At 39.8% G+C, this 18,862-nt stretch overlaps 1 protein-coding gene across 16 annotated transcripts in view; it reads right to left on the bottom strand.

Annotated features, from left to right (window-relative positions):
* Positions 1-18,862, bottom strand: part of NIM1K (NIM1 serine/threonine protein kinase) — a 93,231-nt gene that overhangs the window by 18,865 nt on the left and 55,504 nt on the right. For 3 of the 16 annotated variants that reach the window (XM_073993423.1, XM_073993422.1, XM_073993421.1), the window contains one exon: positions 11,095-11,221. The exons of the other annotated variants lie outside the window; for them this stretch is intronic. The gene's annotated coding sequence lies outside the window, so the exon portion shown is untranslated. The remainder of the gene's footprint in view (positions 1-11,094; positions 11,222-18,862) is intronic. 16 annotated transcript variants of the gene reach the window in all.

Genomic DNA, 18,862 nt, shown 5'->3' with positions numbered 1-18,862 from the left:
ATCATTGGAAAGTGTTGCCACAGGGCATGTTAAAGAGTCCAACTATTTGCTAGACTTTTGTGGGGCAAGCAATTGAACCTACTCGTAAAAAATTTTCACAGTGCTACATTATTCACTATACCGATGATATATTTTGTGCTGCCCCTACTCGAGAAATATTACTCCCATGTTATGATCACTTGCAATATTCAATTTCTTGCGCTGGTTTAATTATAGCTCCTGACAAAATTCAGACTACTACTCCTTACTCCTACTTGGGGACCTTAGTAAATGACACTACCATTGTGTCACAGAAAGTAACCATACGTAGGGATAAATTAAAAACATTAAATGATTTTCAAAAATTACTAGGGGATATTAATTGGATATGACCTGCTCTAGGCATTACTACCTATGCCATGAGTAATCTGTTTTCTATCCTTAGAGGAAATCCTAGTCTAGCCCTCGGCAATTAACAAAAGAGGTGGAGGCAGAATTACAACTGATGGAGAAGCATGTCCATAAAGCTCAGATAAATAGAATAGATCTAGAGAAGACTCTAGATTTGCTAATTTTTTCAACTCAGCATTCACCTACTGGTGTTATTGCCCAAGAACAGGACTTAGTAGAGTGGCTTTTTCTTCCACATACTACACAGACTCTAACTCCTTATTTAGATCAAATCACTACTATGATAGGGATTGGGAGAACTCAGATTGCTGAATTACATGGATATGATCCTGGAAAAATTATTGTCCTTCTCACGAAGGCACAAATATAGCAAGCTTTTATAAATAGTCTTACTTGGCAAACCCATGTAGCTGACTTTGTGGGTATTCTCGATAATCATTTTCCTAAAACGAAGCTGTTTCCATTTTTGAAATTAACTAATTGGATTCTCCCTAAATTAACTAAATTTAAACCAATTGAAGGTGCTAAGAATATTTTTACAGATGGGTCTAGTAATGGTAAACCTTCTTATTCTAGTTCAAAAAATAAAGTTTTTCAGACGCCCTATACTTCAGCTCAAAAAGCAGAGCTTGTAGCTGTAATTGAGGTATTGACTGCTTTTGATATGCCTATTAATGTGATTTCTGATTCTTCATATGTGGTTCACTCTACACAATTAATTGAAAATTCTGGGTTACGATTTCATACAGATAAACAACTGATGACTTTACCCAATTGCAAACAGCAGTTAGGAGTAGAATTCATCCTTTTTACATCACTCACATTAGAGTTCATACACCTCTTCCAGGACCTTTGACTGAAGGGAATCAAATGGCTGATGGCCTAGTTGCTAATGCAATATCTAATGCTAGACACTTTCACAATTTAACCCATGTTACTGCCTCTGGTCTCAAAAACAGACACAGCATTACCTGGAAAGAAGCTAAAGCTATTATCCAGTGATGCCCAACTTGCCAAACGGTACATTCCTCATCTTTTACAGGAGGAGTTAATCCTCAAGGACTGGAACCTAACTCTAATTGACAAATGGATGTCACACATGTTCCCTCGTTTGGAGACTAGCTTATGTACATGTATCTGTGGACACTTTTCTCATTTTGTTTGGGCTACATGCCAAACAGGAGAGTCTTCCACCTGGGTTAAACGTCACCTTTTGCAGTGTGTTGTGGTGATGGGCATTCCAGCTTCTATTAAAACAGATAATGCCCCAGGCTATACTAGCCAAGCTCTAGCTACATTTTTCTCTATGTGGAATGTTAAACACATTACTGGTATCCTATACAACTCTCAAGAGCAAACCATAGTGGAAAGAATGAATCTCTCCCTAAAGCAGCAGTTGCAAAAGCAGAAAGGGAGAGATAGAGAATATGGAACCCCATAAATGCAACTGAACCCAGCACTATTAACTTTAAATTTTTTGAGCCTGCCCAAAGGCCAGACGTTATCAGCAGCTGAAGAGCATCTACAGAAACCAGGTGCAAAGACAGAAACAGAACAACTGATTTGGTGGAGAGATCTGATAACAAAAAGTTGGGAAATAGGTAAAATAATAACTTGGGGTAGAGGTTATGCTTGTGTTTCTCCAGGCCAAAATCAACAGCCAATTTGGATATCTGAAAGACATCTGAAAACTTATCATGAGCCAGATGCCGAGGAAGAGACTCCGGGAGGATCCCAAGGACCCCCCGGGTGCAGCCATGTCAAGGCTGATGCTTAAGAGGACCCCAACTGTCACGAGCAACACCCATTGAACACAGCCACCCACCTGGGGGCAGATCAAGAAGTTGTCACAGATGGCAGAAGAAAACCTGAGGAAAGCAGGACAACCAGTCACAATGAATAATTTAATGGTAGCTATGATAGCGGTTATCACCACTGCCATGAGTATTTGTTCAATAAGGGTTGGTAATAATGCCTGGATGCAATCACTCCATGACACAGTTACACATGCTTTCTGATCTCAGTATTTACCATAATAAATCTGTCCCTATAATTGAGGCATACTGCCCTCAAAAACCTATTTGTAAACAAGATTGGACCCAATTAGAAAACACGAGCATACTTGTTTAGGAAGATTGCTTTGCAGAACAGGCAGAGGTGCTGCACAACGATTCCTATGGAATCATTATTAATTGGTCCCCTAAGGGGATGTTTAGCTTGAATTGCACCTCTCAGTCTGCGTGCCACAGTCACACTATATTCAGATGAGCTGAACAAAATGGTCAGATGGTAGAAATGATAAGAAGTATGGCAAAAGTTCCTATTATCTGGAACTATGGCAGTATAGTGACACCTCAACCTCAATATGGCCTGCTCTAGGAGCTTAACATAAGGATTTGTGGAAACAATTAAATACTCTTAATAAGATCAAAATTTTGGAAAGAATAGAAAAGCATCTAGAAGGACACTCTACAAACTTGTTTTTGGTTATAGCAAAATTAAAAGAACAAACATTTAAAGCCTCTGAGGCACACCTGACCCTAATGCCAGGAACTGGAGTGCTTAAAGGAGCTGCAGACAAATTAGCAGGTAGTAACCCACTAAAATGGATAAAAACACTTGGAAGCTCTGTGATTTCAATGATGACTGTGCTTTTAATCTAAGTTGTTTGTCTTTGTATAGTCTGCAGATATGGATCCCAACTCCTGCGAGAAGTAACTCACCATGACAAAGTTGCCCTTTGTTTTATCTCTTTGCAAATCAGAGAAGAGGGACATGTTGGGAGCGAGCCCCCCAAAATCTAGCCATAAACTGGCCCCAAAACTGGCCATAAACAAAATCTCTGCAGCACTGTAACATGTTCATAATGGCCCTAATGCCCAAGTTGGAAGGTTGTGGGTTTACAGGAATGAGGGCAAGGAACACTAGGCCCACCCAGGGCATAAAACTGCTTAAAGGCATTCTTAAGTCACAAACAATAGCATGAGTGAACTGTGTCTTAAGGGCATGATCCTGCTGCAGTTGACTAGCCCAATCTATTCCTTTAATTTGGCCCATCCCTTCATTTCCCATAAAGGATACTTTTAGCTAATTTAATATCTCACAATGCTAATGACTGGTTTGCTGTTAATAAATATGTGAGTAAAACAATGCTAATGACTGGTTTGCTGTTAATAAATATGTGGGTAAAACTCTGTTCACGACTCTCAACTCTGAAGGCTGTGAGACCCCTGATTTCCCATGTCATACCTCTATATTTCTGTTTGTGTGTCTTTAATTCGTCTAGCACCACTGGGTTAGGGTCTCCCCAACTGAGCTGGTCTCGGCAACCCAGAATTTCATATCCAGTCAAAGTAAGTTTCATAAGTGACGGAGAAATAAAATCCTTTACAGACAAACAAATGTTGAGAGATTTTATCACCACCAGGCCTGCCTTACAAGAGCTCCTGAAGGAAGCAGTAAACATGGAAAGGAACGACCGGTACCAGCCACTGCAAAAACATGCCAAATTGTAAAGGCCATCGATGCTAGGAAGAAACAGCGTCAACTAATGAGCAAAATAACCAGCTAACATCATAATGACAGGATCAAATTCACACATAACAATATTAACATTAAATGCAAATGGGCCAAATGCTCCAATTAAAAGACATAGACTGCCAAATTGGATAAAGGGTCAAGATCCATCAGTGTGCTGTATTCAGGAGAACCATCTCATGTGCAGAGACACACACAGGCTCAAAATAAAGGGATGGAGGAAGATCTACCAAGCACATTGAAAAAAAAAAAAAAAAAAAAAAAGCAGGGGTTGCAATCCTAGTCTCTGATTAAACAGACTTTAAACCAACAAAGATCAAAAGAGACAAAGAAGGGCGTTACATAATGGTAAAGGGATCAATTCAACAAGAAGAGCTAACTATCCTAAATATATATGCACCCAATACAGGAGCACCCAGATTCATAAAGCAAGTCCTTAGAGACCTACAAAGAGACTCAGACTCCCACACAATAATAATAATGGGAGACTTTAACACCCCACTGTCGACATTAGACAGATCAATGAGACAGAAAGTTAACAAGGATATCCAGGGATTGAACTCAGCTCTGCACCAAGCAGACCTAATAGACATCTACAGAACTCCCCACCCCAAATCAACAGAATATACATTCTTCTCAGCACCACATGGCACTTATTATAAAACTGACCACATAGTTGGAAGTAAAGCACTCCTCAGCAAATGTAAAAGAACAGAAATTATAACAAACTGTCTCTCAGACCACAGTGCAATCAAATTAGAACTCAGGATTAAGAAACTCACTCAAAACCACTCAACTACATGGAAACTGAACAACCTGCTCCTTAATGACTACTGGGTACATAACGAAATGAGGGCAGAAATAAAGATGTTCTTTGAAACCGATGAGAACAAAGACACAACATACCAGAATCTCTGGGACACATTTAAAGCAGTGTGTAGAGGGAAATTTATAGCACTAAATGTCCACAAGAGAAAGCAGGAAAGATCTAAAACTGACACCCTAACATCACAATTAAAAGAACTAGAGAAGCAAGAGCAAACACATTCAAAAGTTAGCAGAAGGCAAGAAATAACTCAGATCAGAGCAGCAGTGAAGGAGATAGAGATGCAAGAAAAACTTTAAAAATCAAAAATCAATGAATCCAGGAGCCGGTTTTTTGAAAAGATCAACAAAATTGATAGACTGCTAGCAAGACAAATAACAAAAGAGAGAAGAATCAAATACATGCAATAAAAAATGATAAATGGGATATCAGCACCGATCCCTCAGAAATAGAATCCACCATCAGAGAATACTATAAACACCTCTACGCAAATAAACTACAAAATATGGAAGAAATTGATACATTTCTGGACACATACCCCCTCCCAAGACTAAACCAGGAAGAAGTTGAATCCCTGAATAGACCAGTAACAGGCTCTGAAATTGAGGCAATAATTAATTGCCTAACAACCAAAAAAAGTCCAGGACCAGACAGATTCGCAGCCAAATTCTACCAGAGGTACAAAGAGGACCTGGTACCATTCCTTCTGAAACTATTCCAATCAGTAGAAAAAGACGAATATTCCCTAACTCATTTTATGAGGCCAACATCATCCTGATACCAAAGCCTGGCAGAGACACAACAAAGAAAGAAAATTTTAGACCAATATCCCTGATGAACATTGATGTAAAAAAATCTTCAATAAAATACTGACAAACTGAATCCAGCAGCACATCAAAAAGCTTATCCACGACGATTAAGTTGACTTCATCCCTGGGATGCAAGGCTGGTTCAACATACACAAATCAATAAATGTAATCCAGCATATAAATGGAACCAAAGACAAAAACCACATGATTATCTCAATAGATGCAAAAAAGGCCTTCAACAAAATTCAACAGCCTTCATCCTAGAAACTCTCAATAAACCAGGTACTGATGGGACGTATCTCAAAATCATAAGAGCTACTTATGACAAACCCACAGCCAATATCATACAGAATGGGCCAAAACTGGAAGAGTTCCCTTTGAAAACTGGCACAAGACAGGGATGCCCTCTCTCACCACTCCTATTCAACATAGTGTTGGAAGTTCTGACCAGGAAATCAGGCAATGAAAGGAAATAAAGAGTATTCAATTAGGAAAAGAAGAAGTCCAATTGTCCCTGTTTGCAGATGACGTGATTGTATATTTAGAAAACCCCATTGTCTCAGCCCAAAATCTCCTTAAGTTGATAAGCAACTTCAGCAAAGTCTCAGGATACAACATTGATATGCAAAAATCACAAGCATTCCTATACATCAATAACAGATAAACAGAGAGCCAAATCATGAGTGAACTCCCATTCACAATTGCTTCAACGAGAATAAAATACTTAGGAATCCAACATACAAGGAATGTGAAGGACCTCTTCAAGGAGAACTACGAACCACTGCTCAATGAAATAAAAGAGGACACAAAGAAATGGAAGAACATTCCATGCTCATGGATAGGAAGAATCAATATCGTGAAAATGGCCATACTGCCCAAAGTAATTTATAGATTCAATGCCATCCCCATCAAGCTACCAATGACTTTCTTCACAGAATTGGAAAAAACTACTTTAAACTTCATATGGAACCAAAAGACAGCCTGCATTTGTGCCAAGACAGTTCTAAGCAAAAAGAACAAAGCTGGAAGCATCATGCTACCTGACTTCAAACTATACTACAATGCTACAGTGACCAAAACATGGTACTGGTACCAAAACAGAGATATAGACCAATGGAACAGAACAGAGCCCTCAGAAATAATACCACACATCTACAACCATCTGATCTTTGACAAACCTGACAAAAACAAGAAATAGGGAAAGGATTCCCTATTTAATAAATGGTACTGGGAAAACTGGCTAGCCATAAGTAGAAAGCTGAAACTGGATCCTTTCCTTATACCTTATATAAAAATTAATTCGAGATAGATTAAAGACTTAAATGTTAGACCTAAAACCATAAAAACCCTAGAAGAAAACCTAGGCAATACCATTCAGGCCATAGGCATGGGCAAGGACTTCATGTCTAAAACACCAAAAGCAATGGCAACAAAAGCCAAAATTGACCAATGAGATCTAATTAAAGAGCTTCTGCACAGCAAAAGAAGCTACCATCAGAGTGATCAGACAACCCACAGAATGGGAGAAAATTTTTGCAATCTACTCATCTGACAAAGGGCTAATATCCAGAATCTACAAAGAACTTAAAGTTACAAGAAAAAAAAACAAACAACCCCATTAAAAAGTAGGCAAAGCATATGAACAGACACTTCTCAAAAGAAGACATTTATGCAGCCAACAGACACATGAAAAATGCTCATCATCACTGGTTATCAGAGAAATGGAAATGAAAACCACAATGAGATACCATCTCACACCAGTTAGAATGGTGATCATTAAAAAGTCAGGAAACAACAAGTGCTGGAGAGGATGTGGAGAAATAGGAACACTTTTACACTGTTGGTGGGACTGTAAACTAGTTCAGCCATTGTGGAAGACAGTGTGGCGATTCCTCAAGGGTCTAGAACTAGAAATACCATTTGACTCAACCATCCCATTACTGGGCATATATCCAAAGGATTATAAATCATGCTACTATAAAGACACATGCACACATATGTTTATTGTGGCACTATTCACAATAGCAAAGACTTGGAGCCAACCCAAATGTCCATCAATGATAGACTGGATTAAGAAAATGTGGCACATATGCACCATGGAATACTATGCAGTCATAGAAAAGGATGAGTTCATGTCCTTTGTAGGGACATGGATGAAGCTGGAAACCATCATTCTGAGCAAACTATCGCAAGGACAGAAAACCAAACACCGTATGTTCTCACTCATAGGTGGGAATTGAACAATGAGAACACTTGGACACAGGGTGGGTAACATCACACACTGGGGCCTGTCATGGGGTGAGGGAAAGGGGGAGGGATAGCATTAGGAGATATACCTAATGTAAATGACGAGTTAATGGGTGCAGCACACCAACATGGCACATGTATACATATGTAACAAACCTGCACATTGTGCACGTGTACCCCAGAACTTAAAGTAAAATAATAAAAAAATCTGCAAAAATATATATATATTCAAGTCAATAAATATGATAAATCACATAAACAGAATTAAAAACAAAACCATATGATCATCTTAATAGATGCAGAAAGAGCACTCAGTAAAATCCAGTATTGCTCTATGACAAAACAATGTCATGACAAAACCCAGCATTGCTTTATGACAAAAACAATGACAACAAACTAGGCATAGAAGGAACATAACTCAAAATAACAAAAGCCATATATCACAAACCCAAAGCCAACATCATACTGAATGGGGAAAAGTTGAAAGCATTCCCCCTGAGAACTGGAACAGGACAAGAATGCCCACTTTTATCACTTCTATTCAACATAGTACTGGAAGTCCTAGCCAGAGCAATCAGGCAAGGGAAAGAAATAAAGGACATCTAAATTGGAAAAGGGAAAAGTCAAACCACCTCTGTTTGCTGATGATATGATCCTATACCTAGAAAACCCTAAAGATTCCTTCAAAAGACTCATAGATTTTCCTCTTTTTTTAAAACTGACAGCGAACTGATCTTCAACAAAGCATACAAAAACATGAATTGGGGAAAGGACACCCTATTTAATAAATGTTGCTGGGAAAACTGGATAGCCACATGTAGAAGAATAAAACTGGATCCCTCTCACCTTATACAAAAATCAACTCAATATGGATTAAAGACTTAAATCTAAGACCTGAAACCACAAAAATTACAGGAAAAAAAAAAAAAAAAAACAGGAAAACCTCTTCTGGACATTGACTTAAAGAATTTATGACTAAGACCCCAAAAGCAAATGCAACAAAAACAAAAATAAATAAATGAGACCTCATTAAACTGAAAACCTTCTGCACAACAGAAAAACTAATCATCAAAGCAAATAGACAACCCACAGAATGGGAGAAAATATTTGCAAACTATGTATCTGACAAAGAGCTAATATCCAGAATTTACAAGGAACTCAAACAAATTAGCAAACAAACAAACAAAAAAAGATCTCATCAAAAAGTGGGCTAATGATATGAATAAATATTTCTCAAAAGAAGACATACAAATGGTCAACAAACATGTGGAAAAACACTCAATATCACTATCATCACAAAAATCCAAATTAAAACTACAGTGAGATACCACCTTACCCCAGCCAGAATGATTATTATTCAAAAGTCAAAAAAACACTAGCTGTTGGCATGAATGTGGTGAAAAGGGAACATTTATACGCTGCTGGTGGGAATGCAAATTAGTACAGCCTCTATGGAAAACCGAATGGAGATTTCTAAATCTAAAATCTAAAAGTAAATTAAAATCTAAATCTAAAAGTAGATCTACCAATCCAACAATCCCCTACTGGGTATCTCCCCAAAGGAAAAGAAGTCATTATATCAAAAAACACCTGCATGCATATGTTTATTGCAGCATAATTCACAATTGCAAAGATCTGGAACCAACCTAAATGCCAACCAACCAATGAGTAGGTAAAGAAGACCTGGTACATATACCATAGAATACCACTCAGCCATGAAAAAGAATGAAATAATGTATTTTGCAGCAACTTGGATGGAGCTGGAGACCATTATTCCAAGTGAAGTAACTCAGGAATGGAAAATCAAATACTGTGTGTTCTTACTTAGAAAGGAGAGTTAAGCTATGTGTATGAAAAGGCATGGGCTTTGGAAACTTAGAAGGAGTAGGGTAGGAGGGGGTGAGGGATTAAAAACTATGTATTGGGTACAATGTACACTACTCAGGTGATAGGTGCACTAAAATCTCAGATTTCACCAGTCTACAGTTCATCCTTGTAACCAAAAACCACTTGTACCCCAAAAGTCATTGAAAAAAATTTATAAGTAAAAATTCCCCAATAAAAATGCATACAAGCCAGGCTCGGTGGCTCACACCTGTAATACCAGCACTCTGGGAGGCTGAGGCAAGAGGATCACTCAAGCCCAGGAGTTTGAGACCAGTCTGGGCAACATAGCAGGACCCCACATCTACAAAACATTTAAAAAATTAGCCGGGCATAATGGCATGCCCCTGTGGTTCCAGCTACTCCAGAGGCTGAGGTGGGAGGATCACTCGAATACAGAAAGTCAAGGTTGCAGTGAGCTGTGATTGTGCCACACATTCCAGCCTGGGTGACAAAGCAACATCTTGCCTCAAAAAAAAAAGTTTACCAAAAGACTTGTACTAGAATGTTCACATCAACATTATTCATAATAGCCCCAAACTGGAAATTAGTCACATCATCAACAGTTGAATGGATAAATAAATTGTGGTACATTCATACAATGAATGCCAATGTATATATCGCAATGGGCATGAAACATCTAAACTACATAAAATAGTATGGATGGTAGTCACAAACTTAAAATTGGATAATTGAAGTAAGACAAAAGAATATGTATTGGATGATTCCATTATGTAAAGTTTAAAACAGTCAAAAGCAATCTGTGGTATTAGAAGTCAGAATAGTGGTTACACATGAGGATGTAGAGAATAGAATGGAGAATGATGAGCAGGTGGGGGCAGCGCTCTGAGTACCAGAAGTGTTCTCTGTCTTGATGTTGGTGGCGCTTCCATGGGTAATGAATATTACCCATGGATACTTATGAAATGAATACTTATGATTTTTATACTTTTTTGGTATTGATATATGTTAAACATAAAAAGGTTATATGTGTGTGGTTTTTTTGGTTTGCGTTTTGGTTTTAAAGACAGGGTCTTGCTATGTTTCCCAAGCTAGATTTGAACTCCTAGGCTCAAGCAATCCTCCCAGCACAGCTGCGGACTATATGCACGTGCCACCATGCCAGGCTTAAAAAAAAAAAAAAAAAAGTTATAAAAAAATCACAAAAAAGCCTCTCTCGACTCCACTTCCCCCTCTAGCATTAGACCTCTTTCTCTCATTCTCTTTATAGTAAAACCCCTTTAAAGAGTTGGTCAAGGCCAGGCGCAGTGTCTCACGCCTGTAATTCCAGCACTTGGGGAGGCCAAGGCGGGTCAGGAGATCAAGACCACCCTTGCTAAGATGGTGAAACCCTGTCTCTGCTAAAAATACAAAAAATTAGCCGGGCGTGGTGGCACATACCTGTAGTCCCAGCTATTCAGGAGGCTGAGGCAGGAGAATCACTTGAACCCAGGAGGCGGAACTTGCAGTGAGCCGAGATCACACCACTGCAGTCCATCCAACTCTGGACAACAGAGCGAGACTCCGTCTCAAAAAAAAAAAAAAAAAGAAAAGAGTTGGTCACTTTACTGTCTCCAATTCTCCCCTCATTATCTTCTCTTGAACCCAAGAGATAACGCTACTAAAAATGCCCTCCTTAGGGTCACCAATGACCTCCAAATTGATAAAATCAGTGAGCAGTTCTCAGGCTTCAATCTTCCTCTTAAAATTACCTTTTTCACTTGATTTCTAGGACAATCCACACTTCTGGCTTTTCTCCTACTTCTCGCCACTTCATTTAAGACTTCTTAGCTGTGTCCTTTTCATCTCCCTAGCCTCCTTTTCAATGTTAAATACCTGAAGGCTTAGTCCTCAGACTTCTTCTCTACAATCACCTCCTTGGTGATTCTATACACATAAATACCCTGCCCACTTGGGTGTTGTCTTAGTTTGGGTTCGGCCAGAGCCAGACTCTGAGGCAGAGGTTCAACTGCAAGCATTTTGTGAGGGAGATGATCCTAGAAACCCTAGTAGAAGAATGGGGAAGTGAGACAAGAAAGGCAGCCCATAGAGGGTGTTATTAAACAAGTGTCCAGTAAATTCTGCTAAGAGTTATGCCTTAATTTCATTGTTAGGAGAGTGAGAGAACTGCAGTATTTTTACATTAACTCCTACCAGTCAGTGGTTACTGGCCACTCCACCAGGAAGTGCCTTCTGTACTTCTGGGCTACCATACATGCAGAGTAGGCTCCAGTGGCTAGAGAAAGCCCAGAGGCAGAGAGACAGAGAGACTAGCAGTTGAAAGTCAGTCTTGCAAGCACTGAAATGGTAAGACCCAAGGGGACATGGAGGCACTCACAATGTCTGCTCTGTAGTGTCATAAATGTGTAATAGGCATGTCAAACATAACATGCTCAAGACTGAGCTCTTGATTTCTCCTGACCCAAACCTGCTTCTCCTACAATCTTCCCCATTGCAGTCAATGTAAACTGTTCTTGTGTTTACCTAACCTTCTGAGTATTTGACTTTTCTCTTTTATATTCCACTTTCAATCTGTTAGCAAGTCTTGCTATCTTTAACCTTTTAAATACCGCCAAGCTCCAACCACTTCTCAGCATTCCACTGCTACCTTCCTAGTTCAAACCACCTTTATCTCTTGCCTGGATTAATACAATAGGCTTCTAACTGACCTCTCCTTTTCTGCCTTCTGTGTCTATTTTCAACAAAGCTACCAGAGTGATCCTGTTAAAGCATAAGCCAGATCATGTCACTCCCTGGTTCCCTCTGATGGCTCCTGTGAAATCCCAGGAAATCCCTGGTTCCCTTTGTGAAATCCCTGGTTCCCTCTGATGGCTCCTGCGAAATTCCAGGAAAAGCCAAACTCCTTACTTTCACAAACTTGGTCCTCCACAATCTGTTCCCTGTTACTCTCTGTCCTTTCCCCTCAGCTGTTTCAAGAGTACTACAGGCATCTCCCATCTGGGCACTCTTACGCCTGCTATGCCTTCTGCTTGATGGAGTTCCCCCATGCATAGCCATTTCCCTCATTTCTTTCAGTTTAAATATCACCTCTCAGTAAGGCTATCCTGGCCAACTTATCTAAAAACTGTCATCCTCAATGCTTTCTATCTCCCCTCCTGCTCTTTCTTTTTTTTTTTTTTTTTTTTTTTTTTTTTTTGAGATGGAGTCTGGCTCTGTCACCAGGCTGGAGTGCAGTTGCACGATCTTGGCTCACTGCAAACTCCCCCTACTGGGTTCAAGCGATTCTCCTGCTTCAGCCTCCCAAGTAGCTGAGACTAAAGGTGCACACCACCATGCCCAGCTAATTTTTGTATTTTTAGTAGAATCGTGGTTTCACCATGTTGGCCAGGATGGTCTCCATCTCTTGATCTCGTGATCCGACCGCCTTGGCCTCCCAAAGTGCTGGGGTTACAGGCGTGAGCAACCACGCCTGGCCCTCTTTTCTTTCTTATCACTTATCACTACATAATACAATAAATATTTTACACATTTATTTTTGTCTGCCTTCTCTCTCACTAGAGCGTAAGTTCCATAAGGACAGAGATTGCTGTCTATTTTGTTCACTGCTGTATCACCAGTCCCTAGAATAGTGGCTGTTGCATAGTAGGTGCTCAACAAGTATTTGTTGAATGAATAATCTCACTGAAAAACCCAGAGTATTATCATCATAGTGTGCACTCGATTTGCACCTGGCTTTTCACTTACTCTCATGTCCTGCCCATCTTCCATTTACCACAGAGTCTTCACAATCATGATTTCTCATGGCTATGGAATCTTCTGTCCAGTGTATATGCTTTACTTGACCATTCCTATATCATTGGATCCCATAAGGTATTACTAGTTCTCAACACTATAAATAACACAACAATGAACATTTTTTTGGTTATAGTATTTCCAATATATGATTTATTTTTAGGGTGAATTCCCAAAATCACTAACCATTTTTAAAGTAAGAAAATACAATTTCAAATTGCTGTTTTAATGAACGTATTCAAGAGGGGAGAATCACTTTTTTAAAACCAGTGAGCAGCCAGGTGCAGTGGTGCATAGCTCTCCCCCATGCTACTTAGGAAACTGAGGCAGGAGGATTGCTTGAGCCCAGAAGTTCTTGAACAGCCTGGACAACCATAGTTGAGACTTCATCTCTAGAAAAAGCAAAACAAGACAAAACCATTGGGCTATCTTTATGCAGCTCTGCTACAGACTGAGTTCGTGCTCCAGCCCTGTCCTCCAGGGAGATCATAGCATACAGCACCTACCAGAAGGTGCTGCTATGCATTGCTCCCTCGAATATTTCTTCCTCCACCACTCCTGGCTTTTCATGAGAAGTTATACTAACTTAATCACCAAATATTTGTCGAGGGTTTATTATTTATAACACACATGGAGGAACTTTAAGGATCAACGTGATAAAACGTCTGACACCAAGGAGCTTGTAACTAGGACTCCCAAGATTTTCACTACATCCCAGAGTTTGTTAAGATGCAAATCTTTACATATCATACTTTCTCTTGGGCTCCAATAAAGCTGCTAGACCCATTCATTTCATGAATTCCATACACCTCCAGGTCAGTGCTTCCAAAAATTTACTCTCAAATCCACTTCTCCTGTAATTATTTACTGGTAAAGCACTAAAACTGGAAACTGGGAGTCATCATCAATTCTTCCTCTCCTATGTCCCGTGCTGCTCTCACCCATGCCATTGATCACAAGGTTTTCCAATATCCTAAGACATTTTTCAAATGCATCCCCTTCTCTCCGTTCTCACTGCCACTTCTCCTTAGTTGAGATGAACATCATCATCCATCTGGACCATTTGACTAACATTTTTTTCTGACTTCCTTGACTCTCCTTACTCTCCAATTCACATTCCACACGGAAATAAAATCATATGAATCACTTGCATTGATGGCTTGCTTAAAGCTCCCCAACGACTGGGTGCAGTGGCTCACACCTGTAATCCCAGCACTTTGGGAGACTGGTGGGCAGATCACGAGGTCAGGTGTTCGAGGCCAGCCTCATCAACATGGTGAAACCCCATCTCTACTAAAGATACAAAAAAAAAAAAAAAATTGCCAACTGTGGTGGCGTGTGCCTGTAATCTCAGCTACTCGGGAGACTGAGGCAGGAGAATTGCTTAAACCTGGGAGGCGGAGGTTGCAGTGAACCGAGATCATGCCATTGTACTCCAGCCTGGGTGACAGGACAAGACTCCATCTCAAAAAAAAGAAAAAAAGAAAAAAAAAAAAGCTCTTCAATAGCTTTCCAATACCTAAATGACAAAATCCAGATATCCAAGAAGATTTTCCATGATCAAGCCCCAACCACCTTATCTCTTTCCCATGACTCTGTGGGTGCACCTCATGCTCTAGCTTTGCTGAATTACTTTTAAATCTCCAAATACTCCCCACACTGGTTCATGCTTCTATGTACTTTACACCCTATCTCTCTTTCTGGAGTTCTCATTCCCCCTTCTCCTGTGAAATTGCTCCTCAGACCTCGAGACCCATCGCAAGCCTTTCCTGCTCAATAGACCCTTCCTGGATTCACTGGGCACAGGTAAGCACATTCTTGCTGCCTTACTGTGGACAGTACCTATCAATTGTTTCCTGTCTGCTTCCATTAAACTATATATATACATAAACAGATATATACACATAAACATATATATACATAAACACACACACATATATATATAAAGGAATGAAGGCCAGTCACGGTGTCTCACACTGTAATCCCAGTGCTTTGGGAGGCTGAGGTGGGTGAGTCACTTGAGCCCAGGAGTCCAAGGCAGCAGTAAGCTTTGATCGCATCACTGCACTCCAGCCTGGGCAACGAAGCAAAACTCTTCCTCAAAAGAAAACAAAAAAAGGAAGGAAGGAAAGAATGAATTAATAGATAAATAGATAAGTAAAGTGGGAGGAAGAAAGGGTCCTAGAAACATGAGACTAGAGTAACAGAAGGAAGAAGTCGGAAGGGCAGCAACAGAAAAAAAACACCCACATCCACTGCCACTTCTTTTGTTTGTAACAACAGATGGGACATAAAATATTCAGAAGCCAAGTGCATCATCCCTTATGAGAAATTTCTAATCAACCTAAAAGGGGGCTCATGATGACTCTCAACCTTCCCTATCAGCTTGGAGAGCACAAGGGAATTCCAAACTGTGAGCTATAAAAATAAACCCCGGCCAGCAGGGACCCATATTGGAGCCTCCTTTGTAGAGATCCAGAGTACTTGGTGATTTGTATTTCTTTCTTTTTTTTTTTTTTTAACTTTTTAGACTACTGTCCTGGGAGCTGCTCCTGGCATTGAAACTGTCTGCTTTCCTGGGAATCTCCTCTATTATCTTATTCAAACTGTCCTTATATTCCTAGAAAAGCTGATGACAATTCTGGGCAAGTTGGTTTGGTGAGGGGCCATATATGTACAAACCACTATTTTCCTGCCCTTTTTGCACACACTGTCCCAGAACCAGTGGGTGAGACTGTCTCTTTGAAAACAGAGCTACTCTGTAGCAGGTTCGGTATAAGGAGGGCATGTCAGTGAGGCCACACAAGGCACCCACTCACACCCACACAGCAGGAAAATGCCATGCTCTCTGAAACTCATGGGGACAAGTATGAAGTTAATTTTGTAATACAACAGACAAGAAGTCTTTGGAACCCGAGAAGTCAGTATATAAACACCAATTATTATTCCACCTTTTTTTTCTGTCCTTTCACATAATATCCTGTCTACAGAATTGGACACTGTTTTGCTCCCAGCTTGTAGAAACTTCTCGGCTTAGCTAGCTAATGTCTCTATGGTGGATATGTCTGTCAATTTTCTCCCTTCTCAGAGACACTTCTTTGGACCTTTGGCTCTGCTGAGACAGTAGTGGCCCACGTGACTCAAAGGGCTACAGCTCACTGACATGGGCATGCCCTTGACTCAAAGGTAGCTCCTTGTCAACTGGCTAGTAATCAAGTATATATATCTCTTTAAAATTTGAACTGAAACAGAATGAAACACATGGGATGGAGATGGTCAATAACGCTGAGAGTTTATGTAGCTGTGGGACTGGCAACAACCATTTTTGGCCATATATACCTTCTGATAATTAAGTGTGGAAAACCATTTTGCAGAAAGAGGTACAAGGATGGAACAAATTCATCAAGAAAAGTAGAAATGAGAAAGCACACAGCCCCAGAGAAAGTGAAGATCGAAAGAATATCATCTTAAGACCCAGCCCTACTTCCCTGCTGTGGGTACATAGAATTCTCCTGTACTCAATACACCTCCTTCCATGTGAGTTCCTGTGAACAGGTTCTAAACCTTGGGACAGCCTCATCTGAGTCTCCATTTCCTCATTTGTAAAACATGGGAGAACTAGATGATGTCAGTGCTTCCCAAAGTGGAACCTTTAAGACTCACGAGACTGAAATGATTTTAGGGCATGGAAACAGCCTTAAATAGCACTGAATCAAAGCATTAAAACAGGATTCCCATTTCAGGTCTCCTCTAATTCTCCTAATTAAGGCAAAGAGAAAGTCTGAGATTGATTGTTAGCATGTTTTAAAAATTACTTTGTTACTTGGTATTTTTCCTTTAATATTTTTTAATTTGTTTGCATTATATTTATTTTTACCATCACCTTCTATTAATAGTAAGTGATACTGGTGTTTTGTTATTGTAATAACATTAAATACCCTTTGAAATAAGTTTAATTAAAAAGTAAGGTTATAGCAATGACAGCTACCATTTTGAGTGGTACATATGTGGTATATATGTCATGTACTTCACATATATTATTTCCAATTTCCCCAACAATTTTAAAAACCTTTATCTCTATTTTACAGCTGAGGCAACTGAGGACCAAAGAGATTAATATGCCTAGAGTCAGAAGCCTATAAGTTACTGAATGAGTATTCCAGATAAATTTGTCTGGTCCCCAAGTCCACACTTTTCCTACTGTCCCATCCTGCTTCCCTTCTATTGGAATCTAACATCTAAACCCACACTTGTGCAGTAGGCTTTGCTCAGACTGTAGCTCTGTGACCCTTCTGCAGCATTGGACACTTTTTTCTAAATTACTCTCCTTGTTTGGCTTTATCCAACTTCTCTTGTAATCTTCCAAATCACATCTTCTGTCTCGATTTTTGGCCTTTCATCGCCCTATGTGTTTTATCTTGTCTTTCATGCTGGCTCTAGACTACTGAAAAGCAACATTAGTCCGTATGAGATTTGAATTGCAGATAGATGTACTCTATGAGTAAGGATTCAAAAGCTGCTCTTTGGGTGCTATGTGTTAAAATTTTTCAATGCACGCCCTCTGACCAAGACAGCTAACTTCTAGGAATGTATGCTGAGAGAAAACATACGTATATGCAAAGAAGTATAGAAAAGAATAATCTCTGTAGCATTATAACTAACAGCAAAACTGTAGAAATGGTCCAAATGTTAACCAATAGTGGCTAAGTTAAAGAATTTATGCTGCAGCTATATGTGAAACAATATATCCTCTTTAAAAGATGAGAGTATAGATAATAAATACACATACATGGATAATATATACACATATATACAGATATCAAAAAATATCTATAATGACATTGAAAAATCATAGTGTTCATGAAGCAACAGTGAATTATTCCATTAGCATATTTAAAACTAATCCGGCCGGGCGCGGTGGCTCACCCCTGTAATCCCAACACTTTGGGAGGCCGAGGCGGGCAGATCACGAGGTCAGGAGATCGAGACCATCCTGGCTAACATGGTGAAACCCCATCTCTGCTAAAAATACAAAAACTTAGCCGGGCGTGGTGGTGGGTGCATGTAGTCCCAGCTCCTCAGGAGGCTGAGGCAGGAGAATGGCGTGAATCTGGGAGGCAGAGCTTGCAGTGAGCTGAGATTGCTCGTATATGCACTCCAGCAGGGGCGACAGAGCCAGACTCCATCTCAAAAAAAAAAACACAAAACCAAAAACAAAAATCCATATATAAAATGTCAACTAGGATGTAGAACTAGCTACTAAGTGTAAAAAGGTTGCTCGTCACCCTTCTCCACAGTCTCCTTCAGTGATTGCATCCATTTCCACAATCATCTTAATGCAAATCCTGTTCTGACCTCATGCCCATGTCCGCGACTGGAGCATGCCCAGTAGACAGCTCCTTCTGGATGTCAGTGT

Source organism: Macaca fascicularis, chromosome 6 (assembly GCF_037993035.2).
Source record: "Macaca fascicularis isolate 582-1 chromosome 6, T2T-MFA8v1.1".
Lineage (NCBI taxonomy): Eukaryota > Metazoa > Chordata > Mammalia > Primates > Cercopithecidae > Macaca > Macaca fascicularis.
Note: the sequence above shows the minus strand (reverse complement) of the source record. Positions and strands in the feature narration are given on the sequence as shown.